At 46.2% G+C, this 22,111-nt stretch overlaps 1 non-coding gene across 1 annotated transcript; it reads left to right on the top strand.

The window, feature by feature from the left end:
• The first annotated feature begins 4,835 nt into the window (after window positions 1-4,835).
• Window positions 4,836-4,907, top strand: Trnar-ucu (transfer RNA arginine (anticodon UCU)). The gene has a single exon. It is a non-coding gene; the product is annotated as a tRNA-Arg (tRNA).
• The last annotated feature ends 17,204 nt before the right edge of the window (window positions 4,908-22,111 follow it).

The raw sequence follows: 22,111 nt of genomic DNA, 5'->3' as shown, positions 1-22,111 counted from the left end.
GACTGTGTTCTCCTTCGCTTTCTGGGTTATTTATATTTACTACAACTGTATCTGTCGCTTGAGGGTGGTAGCCAGCGCCACTCAGAGTACACGGGGAGAAGGGGACCTTCTTTTCAACCCCCGGGGCGTGACGCGAACGTCTACAGCCTGTCATAAGCGGGCAACTTTTTCTTCTGTATTTCTTAACGAGCCCCTCATTTCTAAACCCTATTATCGTGCGAAAGCTTAGCGAGGGCCTCGGTTCTGGCAGCCTTGATGCCAAGGTAGCATAAGAGGGTTTCCCGCCAGTTGCCCGCTTATGACAGGCTGTAGACGTTCGCGTCACGACCCGGGGGTTGAAAAGAAGGTCCCCTTCTCCCCGTGTACTCTGAGTGGCGCTGGCTACCACCCTCAAGCGTCAGATACAGTTGTAGTAAATATAAATAACCCAGAAAGCGAAGGAGAACACAGTTGCCCAGATAGCCGAGTTGGTAAGGCATTCGAGATCTAATTGAAAGGCGTGGGTTCGGTCCCCACTCTGGGCGCGTGTTTTTCTTTCTTTCTTTATCACGTAATTAATATAATCAATCAATCAATCAATCAATCAATCAACCTTTATTTTTGGTGCCCAGGAACAACCCTAGGGTCTTGGTACTGGTACACCATATACAAGCATTCATAAAAACAAACTAAAATCAAGACAACACAACACATAAAACCATATATATGAAAGAAACAATAAAGTAAAAATAGTTACAGAGATCCCAGAAAGCAAAACAGCAAAAAAAAAAGGAAGCCTAGTGTTAGAAGCCATGACACCCGGCCAGCAAAACGTTGAGGGCACGTGAAAAATTGAAAATACACAAGCAAATACTCAATGAACATGACGGAGATAGATTATACACATAAAACAAAGGTTTTGTAACAAGATCTTAGGAAGTTTCAAAATGGAAAAACGAAGTTCAGTGTTACAAGCACTGACACTTAAACCGACAGAAATTCAAGCAACACAAAATCAGGAAAAGTGGAAAACAAACAAGCAAGATGATGATTTGCATAGAATAAATACGGAATAAAAATACGCCACATAAATGACATAAAGGCACTTAAGCTACAACAGTTTTCAATTCATTAGAGAACAAAGACAAAGAGCTCTGGAATATATCAAGACGATCGGAATATTCATTATATGCACATTGTATTCTGCAGATGGACGAGCATCGTTTACTTAAAGCATCTGTTCTGAAAGTTCGAAATCTTCGGAAAAGTTTGTTCGGCAAGTTGACATTGATAAGTGCAACCAAGTCATCACACAAAATATCACCATGAAGAAGTTTATAAAGAAAGATAATGTCACCTCTCATTCGTCGACACCAAAGGGAAGGAATACTTTTGAGACAAGACGTGCTGCCGTTTGCGTCTTCTTGTACATGACGGAAACGGTGCCTAAAGATAGAAAGGAACTTATTTTGAACCCTTTCGATGCGGTCACTATTGGACTTGCAAGTTCCATTCCAAACAACAGAACCGTATTCGAGAAGAGGTAAGCACAGAGCCGAATACAACTTTAAGAAAGGAAGAGGACTTTTAAACTCTCTAGAATACCTGCAGACAGCACCCAGACATCGAAGAGAGCGTCCGGTAATTTGTGTAACGTGGGAAGAGAAAGTCAGTGAAGAATCAAATAGTACTCCCAAGTCCCGAATTTCGGTCACCCTCGGCAGTGCAGTGCTTGCTATTTTATAGGAGTATTGCAGCTGTTGAGTTTTCCTACTATAGGAAACAACTTTCGTTTTTGAGGGGTTCAAAATTAAGTCGCTTTTGGTGCACCAACGATGGAATGACACGATATCAGCCTGAAGAGAATTACAGTCCTGAACATTACGCACTTCTCTGAAGATTTTCACATCATCAGCATACAACAAAAAAGAAGAATTTTTAATGGCAGAAGCAACATCGTTAATGAAAATGGAAAAAAGAAGGGGGCCCAGAACGGAGCCCTGGGGTACACCACTGGTTGCTTTGTACCTAAATGATGTTTGATCATTAACACTTACATAGCAATATCGCTCCTGGAGATAGCAACGTATAAGACCCACTAAGGAAGCGTGAACATCTAACAGAATGAGCTTGGCAAGCAATAACGAGTGGTTGACTACATCAAAGGCCTTGCTCATGTCACAGTAGACCGCATCAAGCTGGCTTCTACCAATGACTGCTGGGACAGCCTGCTCCATGAAGCATGCGAGGTTTGTGGAAGTTGAGCGACCACGCATGAAGCCATGTTGATTAGGAATGAGGACGTGTTTAAGTGAGAAAGACAAGACCTTATGAAGAGATAACTCGAATATTTTAGAGGCAGAACAAAGAAGCGACACTGGCCTATAGTTCATGGGGTCGGTTTTTGGGCCTGACTTGAAAACAGGGAATACACGACAGATTTTCCATGATCGAGGGTACGTGCCAGACCGGAGACAGTTATTAAATATTGAGGTGAACACAGGAACAAATATATTTGCATACGTTTTTAGAATTGCAGCAGGAATACCATCTGGCCCAGAAGAAAACGAGGGCTTTAGCCGCTTGATGCTGGCCCGCACGATGTTCTCATCCAATTGGAAACAAGCGGAGTAACCGTCCTGGTGACAAGAGACGCTGCCGTCATCACTACCACCGCTAAGCCCAAACAAAGAAGAAAACTGACGAGCAAAGCAGTCGGCCGCATCTGCAACCTCATCGCCGTTGGAATCCAGTAGACGAATAGATTCTTTCGTTGTACTAGATCTAGAATGAATGTACTTCCAGAAGGCTCCCGGCTGATGAGTTGCTTTAGCTTCAACTGACGCCAGGTACAAAGCATGATCACGTTTGTGCAATATTTTGCATAGGGCACGTAGGCGCCGGAACTCCTGAGCGAACTGATTCGCACCAGAGCGCTTCATCTTTCTGTGCGCGCGTTCTTTGAGTTTCAGGGCATCCCGCAATTCAGAAGAAAACCAGTGTGGGAACTTGAACTTCTTTGGTAAATATTGCGGGATGTATTTCTTCATACCCAAAAGCACAATCTCAGTAAAACGGTCAACTTGTTCATTGACATCAGAGTGGTCAATGACTGTTGACCAAGGGGCAGCAGAAAAGTAGCCATACAGCCCAACGTAATCTCCCCGGGCGAAAGCGTAGCGAGGTTGCGCATTGCTTGAAATTACAGAACGGTGGAGCATTGTAGGAAGGCAACAGGAAATAGAAAGAGGAGGATGATATTTGTCGGGTATTACTAAAGCACAATCAGAGCGCGACACATTAACGCCATCGAAGTTTGAAAAGCACAGGTCCAGAATGTTTCCACTGCAGTTTTTTATGTGATTACGCTGTGCCATGGAAGTGAAAGACGAAAAATCTAGTAACCTATTACCCTTCTGTTGAAAGTGGTGGTTGTAGTGGGAACAGGTGAGGTGGCTCCACTGAACGCCAGGAGCGTTAAAATCTCCAAGGAGGAGGACCTTGAGGTCGCAATGAGTAGTGAGCACCTGTTCAATGGAGGAGACTAACTTATTGAACGCGTCAGGAACTACATCAGGAGGAACGTAAAAAACACCAACTAGAAGTTTTTCAGTTTTAGAGATATGAATTTCGACCCATAAAGACTCACCTGCGTTTTCAATATCGCTACGTAGCACACACGGGAGAGATTTGTTAACTGCGAGAAGTACACCGCCCCCCTTTTGTTTGCATCCAGTTAAGGCACGATCATTACGATATACATGGTAATTTTGAGGAAAATAGTCATTGGATAGAATATCAGGGCACAACCAAGTTTCAGATATAGCTATTAACGGAAAGCAAGAAGCCAGAACATTACCAAAAAATTCAGTCGCCTTAGTTCGAAGACCTCGCACGTTCTGATAAAAAACATCTAAACTAGTCATTATTCTTTTTCTGATGTGTTGCGCTCAGAGCTGTGAAGCATGCCTTCGCGAAACATGCCTCGAAACTCTTTAAAGAGGCAGTCTTTCGGCCAAACAGCGGGGTCAATCAAGCGCTCGAAAAACTCTTCACTGACGGAAATATAAAAGGATGCGTACGTTTCAAATTTAGTTTTCAGTCGTCGGCAGTTCAAGGGCGAGACACCTAAGGTTAACAGATGGGTTTTAAGGCTAGCAGAGGTGGTGGATGGGGAAAGCTTTGAAACGAACATTGCTTTGGGGCGCTTCGGCTGCGGAACGACTACCAGTCCACATGTGTCCGATGCACCTACACATGCCCGGCTTCGACGCTTCTTCTCAACAGTAGGAGGGAGACAGTCAAGCACAGGCGCAGAATGCACCGGGGAAAGTTGGGACGGAGTAGGAGGCAGTGCAGGAGAAGCCGAAGACATCGACTGCAGCGGAGCAGACGTAGCCGAAGGCAACACTTCCTTGTTTACAGCTTGGGCAAAAGAAGGCTGCCCTGATCTGTGACGCACTCCTTCCGGCAACACGACGATAATAATAATAATAATGTAACGTCACTAACGGTAACAAATAGTCCAACCATTCCCCTATGCATTCTTTGGCGTTGTAGACTGCCGGCATTTCTTTCTGTATTTCTTAACGAGCCCCTCATTTCTAAACCCTATTATCGTGCGAAAGCTTAGCGAGGGCCTCGGTTCTGGCAGCCTTGATGCCAAGGTAGCATAAGAGGGTTTCCCACCAGTTGCCCGCTTATGACAGGCTGTAGACGTTCGCGTCACGCCCCGGGGGTTGAAAAGAAGGTCCCCTTCTCCCCGTGTTCTCTGAGTGGCGCTGGCTACCACCCTCAAGCGTCAGATACAGTTGTAGTAAATATAAGTAACCCAGAAAGCGAAGGAGAACACAGTCGCCCAGATAGCCGAGTTGGTAAGGCATTCGAGATCTAATCGAAAGGCGTGGGTTCGGTCCCCACTCTGGGCGCGTGTTTTTCTTTCTTTCTTTGTCACGTAATTAACATAATAATAATAATAATAATGTAACGTCACTAACGGTAACAAATAGTCCAACCATTCCCCTATGCATTCTTTGGCGTTGTAGACTGCCGGCATAGCTTTCTGTATTTCTTAACGAGCCCCTTATTTCTAAACCCTATATATATATATATATAAATAAGACAGAAAATAAGGGTTGGCAGGTCAGAAAACCTCGGAAAGCAAAGGGGAGGTTGTGGTGGATATTAAAAACAGATGAATTTTTGGAGTCACAAAGAACGTAGTGAAAAAATGCCCGCCGGGTGGGTTACGAATAAACGACCTACAGAATACCGGTCTGGTGAGATAACCACTACGCTACCGGCGGGGCTGTTTCCCCACCACTTTCTCGGGTATTTACGTTAGGTATGTTTTTGGTTTGTTGTTTTTATTTCACGGAGCCCTCATTTCCCATTTTCTGATTCGCTACATGCTTTGCGAGGGCCTCTGTTCTGGCAGTCTTGGTGCCAACGGTAGCTTAAGAGGGTTTAACCCTGGTCGACCACTCTCGACACGTCGACACTCGAGTCACGGCGCGTGAGTTAAACAAAAGTTCCCGTTCACCCCGAGTAGTCCGAGTGGCGCTGGCTACCACCCCCAAGTGCAGGAAAAAAACATACCTTAACATAAATACCCGAGAAAGTGGTGGGGAAATAGCCCCGCCGTTAGCGTACTGGTTATCGCAGCAGACCGGTAGTCTGGACGTCGTGGGTTCGGATCACACCCAGCAGGCATTTTCTGACCGCCTTCTTTTTGACTAAAAAAATTCACAGCATATCCACGGGGTGAATGATGAGTGGGCGAAGCTCCTGAGGGGAAATCATCGGTAAAACCGTGACTCTTCAGTGAAAGTTCGCAGACTACATCTGTGTCCGAACGTAACGTCTAGAAAGTCTCGCTTAAACCGCGCGTCGGCACCTTGGGGCTGAGCTCGCCTGATGCGTTTTGCAGACGCCTCACGAGCTCTCACTGCATCGGGGTCTACCTGCCGATACGCACGCTTTCTCGCCGCTTCCCGTTCTCTGACGTTTTGGAGATCCTCTTCGCGCCGCAGCCGTGCCGCTTCGCGTAGGGCAGGGTCCTCGCGCCGTTGCCGTGACGCTTGGGCCTCTCGTTCGCGAACGCTGGGATCTTGGCGGCGTCGTCGCGCAGCCAGACGACACGCTTCGGCCTCCCGCTCTCGTACGGCAGGATCTTGGCGGCGGCGTCGCGCAGCTTCACGGAGCGCTTCTGCCTCGCGGGCTCGCACATCTGCAGCCTTATCCATCGGGCGACCCCGAGCGCGCGCCAACAGTGAACGGATTTTATTACGACGCTCCCCGCCATCTAGTAAACAATCCAAGAACTAAACTAGAGGTAGCCACGCCATCTAGTAAACAATCCAAGCGCATCTTTTCATCATATACAAGTACCGCCATCTAGTGAACAATCCAAGAACTAAACTAGAGGTAGTCACGCCATCTAGTAAACAATCCAAGAACTAAACTAGAGGTGGCTACATACATACGTCGAGGATGGACAGACCCACGCCCTAAGGAGCTTCGCCCCTAAAAAAATCTTCATCCTTTTCTATGACCCACCACATCCTCCCCTTTGCTTTCCGAGGTTTTCTTGACTGCCAGCCGTTATTTTCTTTCTTATTTCACGGAGCCCCTCATTTCCCATTTTCTGATTTGCTACATGCTTAGCGAGGCCATCTGCTCTGGCAGTCTTCGTGCCAAAGGTAGCTCAAGAGAGTTCAACGCTGGTCGACCACTCTCGACATGTTTTAGACACTCGAGTCAGGGCCCGGAGTAAAAAGAAGGTCCTTCACCCCAAGTAGACAGATTGGCGCTAGCTACCAGCCGCAGGTGCAGGAAAAAAAAACATACCTTAACATAAATACCCAAGAAAATGGTGGGGAAACAGCTCCGCTGGTAGCGTAGTGGTTATCGCACCATACCGGTATACTGGAAGTCGTGGGTTCGGATCCCACCCGGCGGGAATTTTTTCACCGCTTTCTTTCTTTCTCAAAAGATTCATCTGTTTCTGTGACCCACCACTACCTCCCCTTTGCTTTCCCAGGTATTCTTGACTGGCAACCCTCATTTTCTGTCTTATTTCACGGAGCCCCTCATTTCCCATTCTCTGGTTCGCTTTATATATATATATATATAAGAGAAGAAAAACTTCGAACAAGGTAAAAGCACGATTGTGCCTACGTTTAAGCAAAGAGAACTTGCTTTCCTCAGGGCAGTCTCTCGCCTGGCAGGCACGGTTTATATAGGGGTAGGACCCCAGGTGAAAGGAGAGGGAAGATGGAATGGAAATTGAGCAAGCTGATTGGTTTGGGAGTGTGTCGGGAGAGAGATTGAGGGGCCAAGAAGGTTGTCTAGTTTAAGCCGCGAAGTAGGTCACACGGAAGTCAGCTGGTGGTTGATATTCGTGGAATTTTTGGAGAGAAAGGATCAGAGGGTGTTTATTGACCCGCCGCGGGGTATAGGGAAAGGATCTCAGAACCACCGGAAGTAGACCAGGCGGTGAGGGTGGGGTCCTTATCAGAAACTATCTGCAAGCCTCAGGTAAAAAAAAAGATAGAGACGGGGGAAACTAACTAGGTCAAGGAAAAAATAAAAAAGAAGAAAAAAAAAACAGGGAGGGAAACCACATAAACCCACACACAAAAGAAAAAGCAATGACCCGGAAACTGAAATGGCACGTGTCACCCACGGCAACATTCCTGGAACAGGCCTGTCCTGAAATTCAAAAACGAAAATATAAAGTTAGAGTTCCATGGGGTTGAATTTGTGAATTAAGTTGGATTCTCGCTATTTCCTGTTTCTAGGAGACTTAAAATTTGGCTGAAGTATATATAACTTAAGGTCATCAAAATTGTGGCCTGGTTGGTTGAAATGCTGCGCTACAGCTATGGAGGATTTGCTAAGAGTATCTGACCGGTGACCATTAAGCCGTAGGCTCATAGTTTGGCTCGTTTCGCCTATATACTGTTTGTGGCACATTGAGCATTCCAACATATACACAATGTTGGATGAAGTGCACGTAAAACTTGAATTAATCTTGTGGACATAATTACTGGCTGTGCTTTTTAAAACGCAGTCTGTTTTCAGGTGCCTACAAGTCTTGCATCTGGGGCGGGAGCAGCTGGCTATGACTGGTTGCTTTGAAGGCCTTGTTTTAGCATGCACTAAAATATCTTTTAGATTCCTTTTTCTCCGGTAGGTAACCCTTGGTGCTTCCGGGAAAGTCTTTTTAAGTCGGTCGTTACTGGCTAAAATGGGGTAGTACTTCAGCAGTATATTGTTTACGTTTGGGAGGGCGTTTGAAAATTTAGTTATTAGGGCAGATGGCCTGGCACTTTCGTTTTGCCGCTGTTTGTTGAGAACATCATCCCTTTTGAGATTAGACACACGTTGGTACGCCTGATCGAGCGAGCTTTTGGGGTGGTTCCTGTTCATAATGGTAGCCTTGAGTTCGTCTAGGTGCTCTACGTAGTCACTGTCATCACTGCATACTCTTCTAAGCCTGGTGGCTTGTCCTGCAAAGATCCCTTGTTTGCAGTGTCTGGGGTGATGGATTTTATAATCTAGGTACTGCTGCCTGTCTGTTGGCTTTCTAAAAAGCATGGTTTTAAGTTTACCGTTCTCTAGAATGACGGTAGTATCTAGGAAGTTCACTTCTTTTTCAGAATACTGGCAGGAGAATTTAATAGTCGGAGGCGAAGAATTGAGATGGCATACAAACGTTTCTAGAGTCGCGCGACCGTGTTCCCAAATCATAAAGATGTCGTCTATGTAGCGGAGGTAAACCTGAGGTTTATGCGGAAAAGAGCTTAATAGAGTAGCTTCAAGTTGCCCCATGAAAATGTTGGCATAGGTCGGTGCGAATGGAGTACCCATGCTAGTTCCAAAAACTTGCAAAAAGTAAGAAGAGTCTAATTCAAAATAATTGAGAGTTAGAACTAGTTTTAACAAAGTTATGTACACTTCTGGTGCATGTTGGTGCGGGTTCACTAATAGAGATTTTGAAATCGCTTCAATTCCTTCGGCGAACGGAATATTTGTATACAATGCAGCAACGTCAAGAGTAACAAGGAGGGTTCCACTGGGTAGGCGCCCGCCCATATTCATCTCTTCTATTATGCGGACGAAGTGGGGGGTGTCCTGAACGAATGAAGGAAGAAGAGCCGGAATGTCGGATAGGTAATGATTCAGAAACAGAGATAGTGCTTCGGTTGGGGTATTGTTATTCGAAACTATGGGTCTGCCAGGAATGTCGGCAGTCAACAATAATTCTACGGGGACTTTATGTACTTTTGGGAAGAGGTAAAAAAAGACATCCCCCTCGCGAGGGGCACGATCAAATGCACAGCATTTCCGAGGGGGTGCGCCGGCAAGTCGTATCTCTCGATCGCGGTACCCGTGTCGCCATCTTTTGGAGGCGCGGGACAACTTGTGGCGCTTTCGCAACAAACGAGAAATGAGTGAAGGATATAAGGCGCGTTCGGTGCATCGAAATTTGTGTCGGTTTCGCGGCTTGGTCGGTAGTGCGCCGGGCACCTTGCGTTCCGCCCGCGGCGTCATGGGTTCGAAACCGGGCGCCGGAAACTGTTTCTTTCATAGTGTAGTGGCCTGGCTGCGGACTACGACAAGGCGCGCCTGCGGACTACGACAAGGCGCGCATGCGGACTACGACAAGGCACGCCAACGCTGCGTGACATGGTGAGTTACTAAAATGCTATGCATTTAAAACGTCCTGCATGCTTATTATTCGGTTTCATGAAATTTAAGTCAGTAGTCGTTATTAATTCTCTAGATCGTAGATCTGTGAGGCTCTGAAGGATTTTTAGGCTGTATTCCTGGCTCGGATCGTTATCTTAGGGCTTGTAGTGGCAAGGGTTATTGAGCTGCCTATAAGCTTCATCTTTGTATTTTCCCATAGGTAAAACAACTACACTGCCACCTTTGTCGGCTGGCTTTAGGACTATGTCGGTTCTGGCTGATAGGCAATTCAGGGTAACTTCTTCCGACGGAGTTAGGTCCTTGCGCTTGTTTGATCGCTTAGTTGTTGCCAATATTTCTCTTCATACTGATTTTAAGTGCAGATCCAATTCTGGAGATTGATCTACATCTGGAGTCCAAGTGCTAGGAGGGTGGACGGGGCGTTTGTTAATGTCAGGTTGGTCCTGCTTCGGAGAAGCAGGACCAACCTGAAGCAGGACGGAGAAGCAGGACCAACCTGACATTAACAAACGCCCCGTCCACCCTCCTAGCACTTGGACTCCAGATGTAGATCAATCTCCAGAATTGGATCTGTACTTAAAATCAGTATCAAGAGAAATATTGGCAACAACTAAGCGATCAAACAAGCGCAAGAACCTAACTCCGTCGGAAGCAGTTACCCTGAATTGCCTATCAGCCAGAACCGACATAGTCATAAAGCCAGCCGACAAAGGTGGCAGTGTAGTTGTTTTACCTATGGGAAAATACAAAGATGAAGCTGATAGGCAGCTCAATACCCCTTGCCACTACAAGCCTTTAGATAACGATCCGAGCCAGGAATACAGCCTAAAAATCCTTCAGAGCCTCACAGATCTACGATCTAGAGAATTAATAACGACTACTGACTTAAATTTCATGAAACCGAATAGTAAGCATGCAGGACGTTTTTACCTCCTCCCAAAAGTCGATAAAGTCCCCGTGGAATTATTGTTCACGGCCGACATTCCTGGCAGACCCATAGTTTCGAATAACAATACCCCAACCGAAGCACTATCTCTGTTTCTGAATCATCACCTATCCGATATTCCGGCTCTTCTCCCTTCATTCGTTCAGAACATCCCCCACTTCATCCGCATAATAGAAGAGATAAATATGGGCAGACGCCTACCCAGTGGAACCCTCCTTGTTACTCTTGACGTTGCTGCATTGTATACAAACATTCCGTTCGCCGAAGGAATTGAAGCGATTTCAAAATCTCTATCAGTGAACCCGCACCAACATGCACCAGAAGTGTACATAACTTTGTTAAAACTAGTTCTAACTCTCAATTATTTTGAATTAGACTCTTCTTACTTTTTGCAAGTTTTTGGAACTAGCATGGGTACTCCATTCGCACCGACCTATGCCAACATTTTCATGGGGCAACTTGAAGCTACCCTATGAAGCTCTTTTCCGCATAAACCTCAGGTTTACCACCGCTATATAGACGACACCTTTATGATTTGGGAACACGGTCGCGCGACTCTAGAAACGTTTATATCCCATCTCAATTCTTCGCATCCGACTATTAAATTCCCCTGCCAGTATTCTGAACAAGAAGTGAACTGCCTAGATACTACCGTCATTCTAGACAACGGTAAACTTAAAACCATGCTTTTTAGAAAGCCAACAGACAGGCATCAGTACCCAGATATAAAAGCCATCACCCCAGACACTGCAAACAAGAGATCTTTGTAGGACAAGCCACCAGGCTTAGAAGAGTATGCAGTGATGACAGTGACTACGTGGAGCACCTAAACGAAATCAAGGCCACCCTTATGAACGGGAACCACCCCAAAAGCTCGCTCGATCAGGCGTACCAACGTGTGTCTAATCTCAAAAGGGATGACGTTCTCAACAAACAGCGCCAAAACGAAAGCACCAGGCCATCTGCCCTAATAACTAAATTTTCAAACGCCCTCCCAAACTTAAACACTATACTGCGGAAGTACTACCCCATTTTAGCCAGTAACGACCGACTTAAAAAGACTTTCCCGGAAGCACCAAGGGTTACCTACCGGATAAACAGGAATCTAAAAGATATTTTAGTGCATGCTAAAACAGGGCCTTCAAAGCAACCAGTCATAGCCAGCTGCTCCCGCCCCAGATGCAAGACTTGTAGGCACCTGCAAACAGATTGCGTTGTAACACGCACAGCCAGTAATTATGTCCACAAGATTAATTCAAGTTTTACGTGCACTTCATCCAACATTGTGTATATGTTGGAATGCTCAATGTGCCACAAACAGTATATAGGTGAAACGAGCCAACCTATGAGCCTACGGCTTAATGGTCACCGGGCAGATGCTCATAGCAAATCCTCCATAGCTGTAGCGCAGCATTTCAACCAACCAGGCCACAGTTTTGATGACCTTAAGTTATATATACTTCAGTCAAATTTTAAGTCTCCAAGGGACAGGAAATACCGAGAATCCTACTTAATTCACAAATTCAACTCCATGGAACCTGCTGGAATTAATGCGTCTAAGGGCAACTTGGAATCCTTGCGATATTCACCGGGAATACAGCATTAGGCATTTTCGTGCATATACCTCATCCAAAGACTATGACAGTTCACTCTGCTCTGTACCTGGTCACCTAATTTCTTTTTTTTTTTCATTCCTTAGCGTCTAGCTTAATACTCGCCCTCCTCCCTCCAACCTTTGCTTTTGGAATTAAATTTTATTTATTTAATTTCTCTTTTTTTTTACTCCGCGTGGTCTTGTACCCCATACGTCACTCTAACTTCATCTTTTCGTTTTTGAGTTTCAGGACAGGCCTGTTCCAGGAATGTTGCCGTGGGTGACCCCTGCCATTTCTGTTGCGCCGGGTCATTGCTTTTTCTTTTGTGTGTGGGTTTATGTGGTTTCCCTCCCTGTTTTTTTTTCTCCTTTTTTTTTTCCTTGACCTAGTTAGTTTCCCCCCGTCTCTATCTTTTCTTTTGACCTGAGGCTTGCAGATAGTTTATGATAAGGACCCCACCCTCACCGCCTGGTCTGCTTCCGGCAGTTCTCAGATCCTTTCCCTATACCCCGCGGCGGGTCAATAAACACCCTCTGATCCTTTCTCTCCAAAAATTCCACGAATATCAACCACCAGCTGACTTCCGTGTGACCTAACTCGCGGCTTAAACTAGACAACCTTCTTGGCCCCTCAATCTCTCCCCCGACACACTCCCAAACCAATCAGCGTGCTCAATTTACCTTCCATCTTTCCCTCTCCTTTCACCTGGGGTCCTACCCCTATATAAATCGTGCCTGCCAGGCGAGAGATTGCCCTGAGGAAAGCAAGTTCGCTTTGCTGAAACGTAGGCCGCAATCGTGCTTTTACCTTGTTCGAAGTGTTTCTTCTCTTGTATATATATATATATATATATATATATATATATATATATATATATATACTGATCTTTTTATAATTATAAGTGTTCGCTTACATAGTTTTCGGAACAACGTGTTATATTTGTGACTATTAGCATGCAGGTCTCGTCGCAAGAGGGAACACCAACGACACGAAAACAAAATCAATGTCCTTGCAACATACCCTTCCAGACAGGTTTTTATTGGTTTTTGAACATAAACCTTACATCTGCAATTTCCACAGACTCATGACATACAAGCTTGCTATCATCGATGTTGTTTTTCTCGTGCAGCTGTTCTCTAGACGAAAGTTTCACGAACCCACGAGAGCAGTGCTATCCAAACGTTGACATCTTCCGGAAGCTTCAACTTCGTTGTGCAGTTCTGAAAAAACACCAACGCATGAAACCGGTTTTCGAATAAATCTTGCCACAGTAAAGAACAGACATCATAAATTTGTATGACATTGTGGTCACCTGAAACATGGTTTGTAAATACGCCGTAGATTGCATGTTAAGAAGTAGGCGGACGAAAAGGCATGTCGGAAAGTTGTGAAGCCTCGGCGCCAGTTTGTTTCTGGACACAAATACCCTAAAGCAACACAGTGCGTTCAGACTACGGCTTTTCCATGAGGCACCAGAGGCAGGACTGGCCTGTTGAGCCACTATACTTTGAGACACGATGGTTGGGGTGATTTTTTTGGGTGCTAGGAGGGTCAACCGATACGACAACGACGATTATGTACAGGCTATGGCTATGACTGCCATCATTGAAACTTCCATTGATGATAATTTTTAGGCGATGTATAATCTCTACACAACATATTTATTAGTACTCGCAGCGTAAACATAAAAGCTCCCAAGCATTGTCCTCCACGGAGCGGAATGAGCCACCTGGCCGTAGGTTATTCCCGGTGCCAGCGCCTGAACTGCTTTGATTGAAATATATGAAAAACTACGGTACCACGGCGACGCCACTATTCAAACGAAGTCACTGGACTGGCGACGTAAATCTGTTCTACGATTACTTTTGTCTCAACAAAACACCAGAGAAACATCTCATCAATACCGGAAACATAAAGGCGTGTCCACAAGAGCACATTTCCTGGGCAAAATTGCACAAACTCATGGGAAGCGTCGTCACTGGTCTTGCGAAGTCGGCGTGGATTTTCAGTGCGGTATTGTACAGATTGCAACCAGTAAGTGAGTCGCGATGTGTGCTGTTCGTGAAATGATGCATCAGAACTGAGGGGAATAAACAGAAATACAATGCCCTCGTTGCCATGATCAGCTCTTATACTCTTGCAAAACATGTCCGAAAGGCTTCGATGAAAGCGTTGTTACATTTTCGTTCTAAGGATGGGAATTGGAAGCTCTTTTGTGGGTCGTGTCTCAGGCATGCTGGGGTTCTTCACTCATAGGTAACTGTACAGCCCTACCGGGTCACTCAGGGCCGGCGTGCTGCTGCAGGGGGCCAAATGATGTTGCCAGGATGACGTCGGCCACCTCAGCAGCTGTTCCAGAGGAAATTTGTGCTGTCGAATGTTCAACCAGCATAACAATCTCACAGTATAATCAGTGTGTCCACTAGCGCTCTGTGGGATTCCGGGTGTAAAAGTGAATGTGTTGCTTTGGTGCAACTGAAGACGGAAATCACAATGGGCGACGAGATAGGCAACGTGTGCCTTCCCATAATCACCCGTGAGAGAACAACTCTACTTGTGGGGGCAGGGAACACAGCTTGCAAAACGCAAAGAAAAGTTTTTGTTTCGCTCTTCTGACAGCTTCGGGGGAGGCTGCTGCTGCTTTTAAGTGTGGTGCGCCTTTGGGTTTTAGCTTGGGCCCTAGCAACACTAGCTAGCCTCCGCTTATCGCCCATGGGACCTTTCAAGCGGCTCCCGGACGGGGGGGGGGGAAGGTGCCTGGTGAACATACACGCGATAACGTTCGATTATAGCATTCGCTTATTTATAGTGTAGTATTTCACTTGTGACACTGCATTTAATGCTCGACTTTACCTCGACCTTTTCTTCCAGATGCAAAGCATCTGATGGTCGGGGCTACGTCCCTCCCTCCGCCGTGCGGCGTCCACACCCTCACTGCGCATGCTCGGCTTGCTGAAGGCCCGGTGGTGTCTTACCCTTTAAGGGCTCCTGGACCTACAGTGTTGCCGGTGTCTTCCTGGGCCGGCACGAGACGAGCACGCTTCACGCGCCTTCAACGTATCATCGTCGTCGGCGGCGGCGTGCGTCGGCGATCTCGGCGGGCCGTGATTACAAGCAGCCGCAAACCATCCGGGGAACGTGCATCGACCTCATCGTCAGCAACATTAAAGTTCATTCATTACAACAGCCCTTGACTTCCACATTTCACATACCATAGTGCGGTCATAATCAAAGCGAAACGCCAACCACAGCTCGATGTCACCTACGTTGAATATGATGATGATAATGGCTAAACAAAGACAAACTCATACCACGAACAACGTCTCTCTCTCTCTCTTTCTCTCTCTCTCTCTCTCTCTCTCTCTTTAATGCCTCTCCACTCTAACACCCCCCCCCCCTCCAATAAAATTACACCTCCTTCCCGTAGGGGAACCCTGAGTAGTATGCAAAGCAGCCATGAGGTCAACTCAATTTCCCATTTCGTACTTTCGGTAAGCGAAATGTTTGGTAGTTACCATGGAAACCAAACGGTAAATATAACGGTAGCTACGAACCTCAACCTAACGGAAACGACAAACTGAAAACTGATGGGCAATTAAATCGACCCTATGGCTGCTTCCCATACTACTCAGGGCTCCCCCACGAAAAGATGATGTAATTGTTTTCTCAAGATCTTCTCCTCGTTTAAACGACAAAATTTGTTCATCTTACCCGAACTTGCTCCATGACTTCATAGTGCTCCGGCAGATCGAAAGCCACGAGTTTTTCCTGTGTAAAGATGGTAACATAAGGCTTCTAAGGCATCATAGCAAACAGACTACTTGTAGGTGGCTTTTAAACCACCAACTACAAAGCTAACATTGAGAAACGAGTAGCGTGGCAATTAACGATTTTCATTTGCGACACGCGAAAGGACATTTTTAAGATAAGTCAAGTGGCATCTCGTCACTCCCGTGAGGCAGCTGCTTAGAGTTTTTCCGGTAAAATTCTAAAACCAGACGGTTCTATAAAGATCGCTAGCTTGGCCATGGCAGGTAATCGCTCTTAGCGTACTCATACTGACAATTAGTTGTTCGCACGTTCACCGCATCCAAAATATGTTTCTTTACTTTCTGCATATCTTATGTGTTTATTGTACCACTTAAATGGCATTCACACTCAAGCTAAAATCTATCCTCTCCTTCACCAAGCTGTGTATCACGTGACTGCCAATCACGCCTTCTTGCATAAACATGACGGGGTAGCGGTAAAGGCGCGGCGGCTTCTTTCATGCTCAAAAGTCACTTCTTGGTGATTTGTTGACCACTTTTATTGCGCTTACAACGCTGGTTATTCGCCGCACCCTGACCTGGCCCTTTGTCAGCAGTGCAAATAGGAGCAGTACGAAACGTGACATGTCTTAGCTGTCGAACCGTCAGCCGGCCAGCAAACGTCCCCAGAGCTGAACTTGGATGCCCCGTGAGCCTCCCCAAACGGACCTCCTACACCTTATCATTTGTCTTTCAGCATGAAAGCAAAACAATCTCGCCAAGGCCAGTGTCACAACAAGCAGCACTGTACGAGGCATGAAAGTGAGTCACGGTTGGTGTCTGAGCCTAGTCTCACTAAGCCATAGGTTTTTTTGTGCTGTTGCACTGTCATTGCATGTCCGCAAAACGTTCAATCTCACCTTGTTCATCCGCCTAAGGGACAAAGTAATTTACTCCTATTGAGAATTTTTATATCCACATTGGCAAATAAAACGATATTATCAGTAGGTTTTGTGCTAGATTCTGTAGGGTAATACCAAGAAAAAACCTCACCCTATAAAATGCTCCGCAATTTTTGACTCAGCGTCACTCGGCAATAGAATTGCGACTGCATTACCTTCAAGTCTATCTTTGTATTTTAGGCTGCAACAGTTCCTTCGAATTTTTGTATATACGTGCGTGTGGCCACACCCGGATATGTAATTCTTCAATGGGGGTTGAGTGTAACTTTCCGCCCTTTCGCGTACCCCACCGGAAATTTCCTTTGATAGGGAAGGGACGTACATTGACGGCAACTATCCTACACTGTTCTCTACTTTTAGACAATTTTCTGAATTGAATTCAGTGTTTCTCGAAGCAAGAACACTAACAATATTCGTGGAGGCCACACCTCATTGCATTTGATTTGGCGACACTTGTCCGTGCGTGTGAATTTGCTAACTCCTTCCACATGGTTTATATTTTCCTTCTTGTTGATTGTGGATCACTAGTTCACGCCTGTGAATTTTATCTGAACAAGTTTGTGTTATTGTACTCCACATGGCAAAAGCATGTTCGACCCACCCGGATTGAAGACGTACGTGACACGAGCTGAGAATAAAAAAAAACGCGTGCTTACCCTGTTCATTCTGACTCCTCTAATTTGGTAGAGCTTCAAAGCGCAATCTGCAGCCTGCGTCTTGAACTCTTCAGCGTGCGCCTTGAATCGCATTTGAAAAGACACCATAAAACGAGAGCTAGAACCACAGTTCAAGTTCAAAACTTACTGGTGCATGCGCGCGATGAGTTCGTACATGGATAAAAAACAAGCTGCCTGAGTGCTTTTTACAGGGTTCATGGTGGTATCAAAGAAAAAAATTCAAGGGTTTTGAAGGACTTTCAAGGCCCAGCTAGCCTATTTTCAAGGACCATGTTGAGGGCCTTACTTCCACAGAACAAAAGTTTCAATGCATCAAAATGTATTAATTGTTGCACAAGCAAACATAACAAGAGGTTTCTTACTTTACACAGTAAAAGTACTTTAGCGGGCCTGATTCTCTAAAACAACGGGCCGTCGCTTTGAAACGACGGGGCAGCGCTATGCAAGTGCATGTGTTCCAGGGTTTGGGCTGTCGCTTTGAGGGGAGAGAAAGCGGGCGAAATGGCACTGCGGTGTACCGGCAGCAAAGCGACACGCGCTGCCCCCTGTCGTTTTGCTTGGCACTTTGCTCCCTGCTGCTGGTGCACCGCAGTGCCATTTCGCCCGCTTCACTGTGAAAGCGTTGGGTCCACGGACTGCTCGCTTTGCGAGTGCACCAAAAAGTTCTTCATGGTGCTACTCACTGCTGCCTTCACGTTTCCGTCATGATTGGAGCTTTTCGCATGACTTTTCAGCGCCGACTCTCCCATCGCAGCGATGTCAAAGGTTTTCGCGCAAGGCTTACATTTCACCCGATGTGGACTCGCCGGGTCCAATGCAAGCCAGGTTCAATGCAAAACTGTCGTTGTTCAGCCACGAGCATTGAAACTTAGATAACCAGTCATTATCCTAACTCACAGTTACTGCGTGCAGTAATTTCGACAGCACATATTACACGCCGCACAAACCACGCCAAACGTTCAAGCTACGAGAGAGAACAACGCAACTCCCAAAAGAAACACGAAGGGATAGATTGGATATGGATCCGGCTAGACCATCTGAAACCAAAACTGATATCAGGGCAGCCAGGCCCTTAAAAACCGAAACTGATTTCAGCGCCGCCAGGCGTTTAAAATTATATGCTAGGTGTATTCTGTTTAAGAATTGCAACGCAAAGGCTTCCTTGTAAAAACATGGCGAAAATTTACGGAGTAGGAATAAATTTTTTCGTACGCACAGCGGTCATTTTCTTAATTTCGCTCCAAAATCAAGGGTTTTCCAGGACCTGTAAAAATTTAAGGGCTTTCAAGGCCCTTGAAAATGCTACTTCAGGATTCAAGGGTTTTCAAGGATTTCAAGGAACCGCATGAACCCTGTTTTTATTTGTTCGGACAACGTCGGCAGCATATAAAACATTTTTAAAGCACTTCGCGTGCCGAATGAGCATACAAATCTGAATATTCTGCGGTATCTAGAGGGCCTTCGTCTGTACATTTTTTGACAGTCTGCTGTACAAACAATGCATTTCAGTCCGAACTTATGTCACTGTGGTGTGATATCAGCTAGCAATCAGTAGTAAACAATATGATGCCATATTCTTATGCCAAGAGAGAAAATAGTGTGAGCACCCGTGTCATGTTTGGTTTCTTATGCTTATGGGCTGGAGATTCCCACCAGCAACTCACCCTCATCGCTTCACGTGCAAGCACCGCACTGTCTTCTTCATCATTCAGTGTGGCGCCATCACCATAACCTTTTTTGGGAACGGTTTCTCGGCGAGGCCACGTCTTCATTAAACCCATCCTTCAAGTCTCCCGTGTACGAGTCTTGCACGAGTCTTGCACTATACATACGTACACTGTAAACCTCCATTGTGTGCCATGTAGGGGACATCGACCTCTTTCAATCTTGTGTCCATAACTGTGTCTTCACATTTCTTTGAATCCTATTTTCGTGTCTATGATGGTGTCGGTTCTTCCAAACTTCCTTGATATTAAAATAAACAAATTGAAGTGAATTGATTTCAACTCCGAAAAGGCGTCTTCGAAGATCTAAATATTACAGGCCCATCCACCTGCCATATGTTGTGTTTAGGTCAGCGCCAAGTCGTCCACTGCTAAAAAAACTTCTCCAGAATATATTGTCCCAGACAAACGAATGCAATTAACCAAAGGACGTTTATTAGGGTTCAACTTCTACCCAAAACAAGAGAAAAAGAACCAGCGTGGTGTTCACGTTGCGAAGCACTGCCCAACTGCGCCCGCATGATCCTCCTTTTCGTTTTCGTCTCCTAGACATCTCCGGGCGTGCCCACGCGACCTCCTTCGCCTCAGAGCGCTTGCAATCCCGCTGCGAGACTAGGAGAGTGCGGGCCGGGGCGAATCGCATTGCGCCTGTGCATGTGGCAATATTCCCCTCTCCAAAACGAGGCACCGGCTCGATGCTTCGAATACACAAAAGGCCATAATGGGACAGCACATTATCTAAACACTGGCGGGGGAACAACGTGACCGAAAACCAAGAAAAAAGAGTATTAAGTCATGATCGTATACAACACAAAAGTGGCGGTGCTATGCCAAGAAAAAAAGACTGGCATTCACTTGTTCAGCGGAAAAATAATCACACTGTTGTAAGGTACACAACAGAGGCGCCCGGGACAGGCAGTCAGCGTCTTGGTGTTTCTACCAGATTTATAAACGATGGTCAAATCAAACTCCTGTAGTCGCAAACTCCAACGAGCAAGGCGGCCTGAGGGATCCCTTAGATTTGTTAACCAGCAAAGGGAATGATGGTCAGTGATCACTTTAAATGGCCTGCAGTAAAGATAGGGGCGAAATTTCGTAATTGCCCACATGACAGCTAGACACTCCTTTTCGGTTGTGGAGTAGTTTGACTCGGCCCGCGAAAGGTTACGGCTCGCGTAAGCTATTACTCTTTCATGGCCTTCTTGCGTTGTATGACCACAGCACCCTGTCCGATGTTGCTGGCGTACTTGTGAAGCTCAGTCTCTGCGTCTTCATCAAAATGCGCCAGCACAGGAGCTGATTGCATGCGTCGGAGCAACTCATTGAATACTTCCTCCTGGTCATCTCGCCAACAAATAGGAACGTAGTATCTTGTCAGCCCGGTAAGTAGCTCTGCAATTTCGGAGAATCCCTTAATAAACTGGCGGTAGTAGGCGCAGAGGCAAAGAAAACGCCGAAACCCTTTCTATCTCGACGTGCGGTCAAAGGGGCAACGGCAGCTGTTTTTTCTGGGTCTGGTCGTTTCCGTTTGGCGCTGACGATATGCCCAAGGAACTTAAGCGCTCTAAATACAAAGTGGCATCTTTCGGGTTTTAGCGAAAGGCCGGGCTTGCACACTGCCTTGAGCGCTTGTCTCAGCCGGGAGAGGTGGTCCTCAACCGTGGTGGAAAAAACTACAATGTTGTCTAACTACACAAGGCACGTCTGCCACTTGAGACCAGTAAGTACAGTGTCCATCATTCTGTGAAATGTGGCTGTGGCAGAGGAGAGGCCGTAAGGGAGCACCTTAAACTCGTAGAGTCCATCCGGCGTGATGAAAGTGGTTTCTCCTGGTCACATTCGTCGACTTCGATCTGCCAGTAGCCACTTCTCATGTAGAAAGAACTTGGCCCGCCGAAGTCTGTCCAAACAGTCATCTTTGCGTGGTAGGGGATAGACGCCTTTTTTGGTCACACGGTTCAGCTTGCGGTATTTGACGCAAAAGAGTAGAGTCCCGTTCTTTTTTCTTACCAGGACAACTAGCGATGACCATGGGATGTTCGATAACTGAATAACGTCGTCGTCAAGCATTGTTTCCACCTGCTTTTGAATAGCTTCTCGCTCTTTTTTAGATACGCGATACGGCTACTGCCGTATGGGCTGCGGATTTTCATGTGGAATTTAGCGGTGTTTTGTCATTTTGGTTCGCCGTACCTTCGATGAGCGAGAGAAGCAGTCTTGAAACTCCAATAACAGTTTTCTTGGCAGTTTCTGCTGATCTTCTGGAAGGTCAGGATTGATGTCGATATTTTCGGTTGAATGCACGTCCTGGTTTTCTGCATTGGTCCCCTTCGCGATTTTTCCAAGCGTGAAACAGTCGGCAACCCCTGTAATTCTCTCAATGTGGGCTACCGCAGTATCAGGAAAAAGATGCCGGTGCTCGTTGCTAAAATCCTCACAAGCACACGCGTTCTTTCTTGCTGCACTTGCACGATCCCTCTTGCGATGCATACTCCCTGTGTGAAGAGGAGCAACAGATTGCAATCACCTTCGGGCATTTCATCACACGAAACCTCAACAAAGACGTTTGACAGCAGGGTATGGTAACGACATCATCCGTTATGCGAAGGACTAGCCGGCGGTCGCCGCCGTTCTCCCCTGTCGCTAGTTCCGTATAGTAAAAGATACCCACCGCTTCCGGAAGTCAATGACGGCACCGTATTCCCGGAGAGAGTCCATACCCAGAATAAGGTCTCGAAATTATTCCCGCAGAACAAGGAATT

The sequence above is a fragment of the Haemaphysalis longicornis genome, unplaced genomic scaffold, assembly GCF_048455015.1.
Source record: "Haemaphysalis longicornis isolate Haplotype H1 unplaced genomic scaffold, Haemaphysalis longicornis Haplotype H1 scaffold_3, whole genome shotgun sequence".
Classification (NCBI taxonomy): Eukaryota; Metazoa; Arthropoda; class Arachnida; order Ixodida; family Ixodidae; genus Haemaphysalis; species Haemaphysalis longicornis.
Note: the sequence above shows the minus strand (reverse complement) of the source record. Positions and strands in the feature narration are given on the sequence as shown.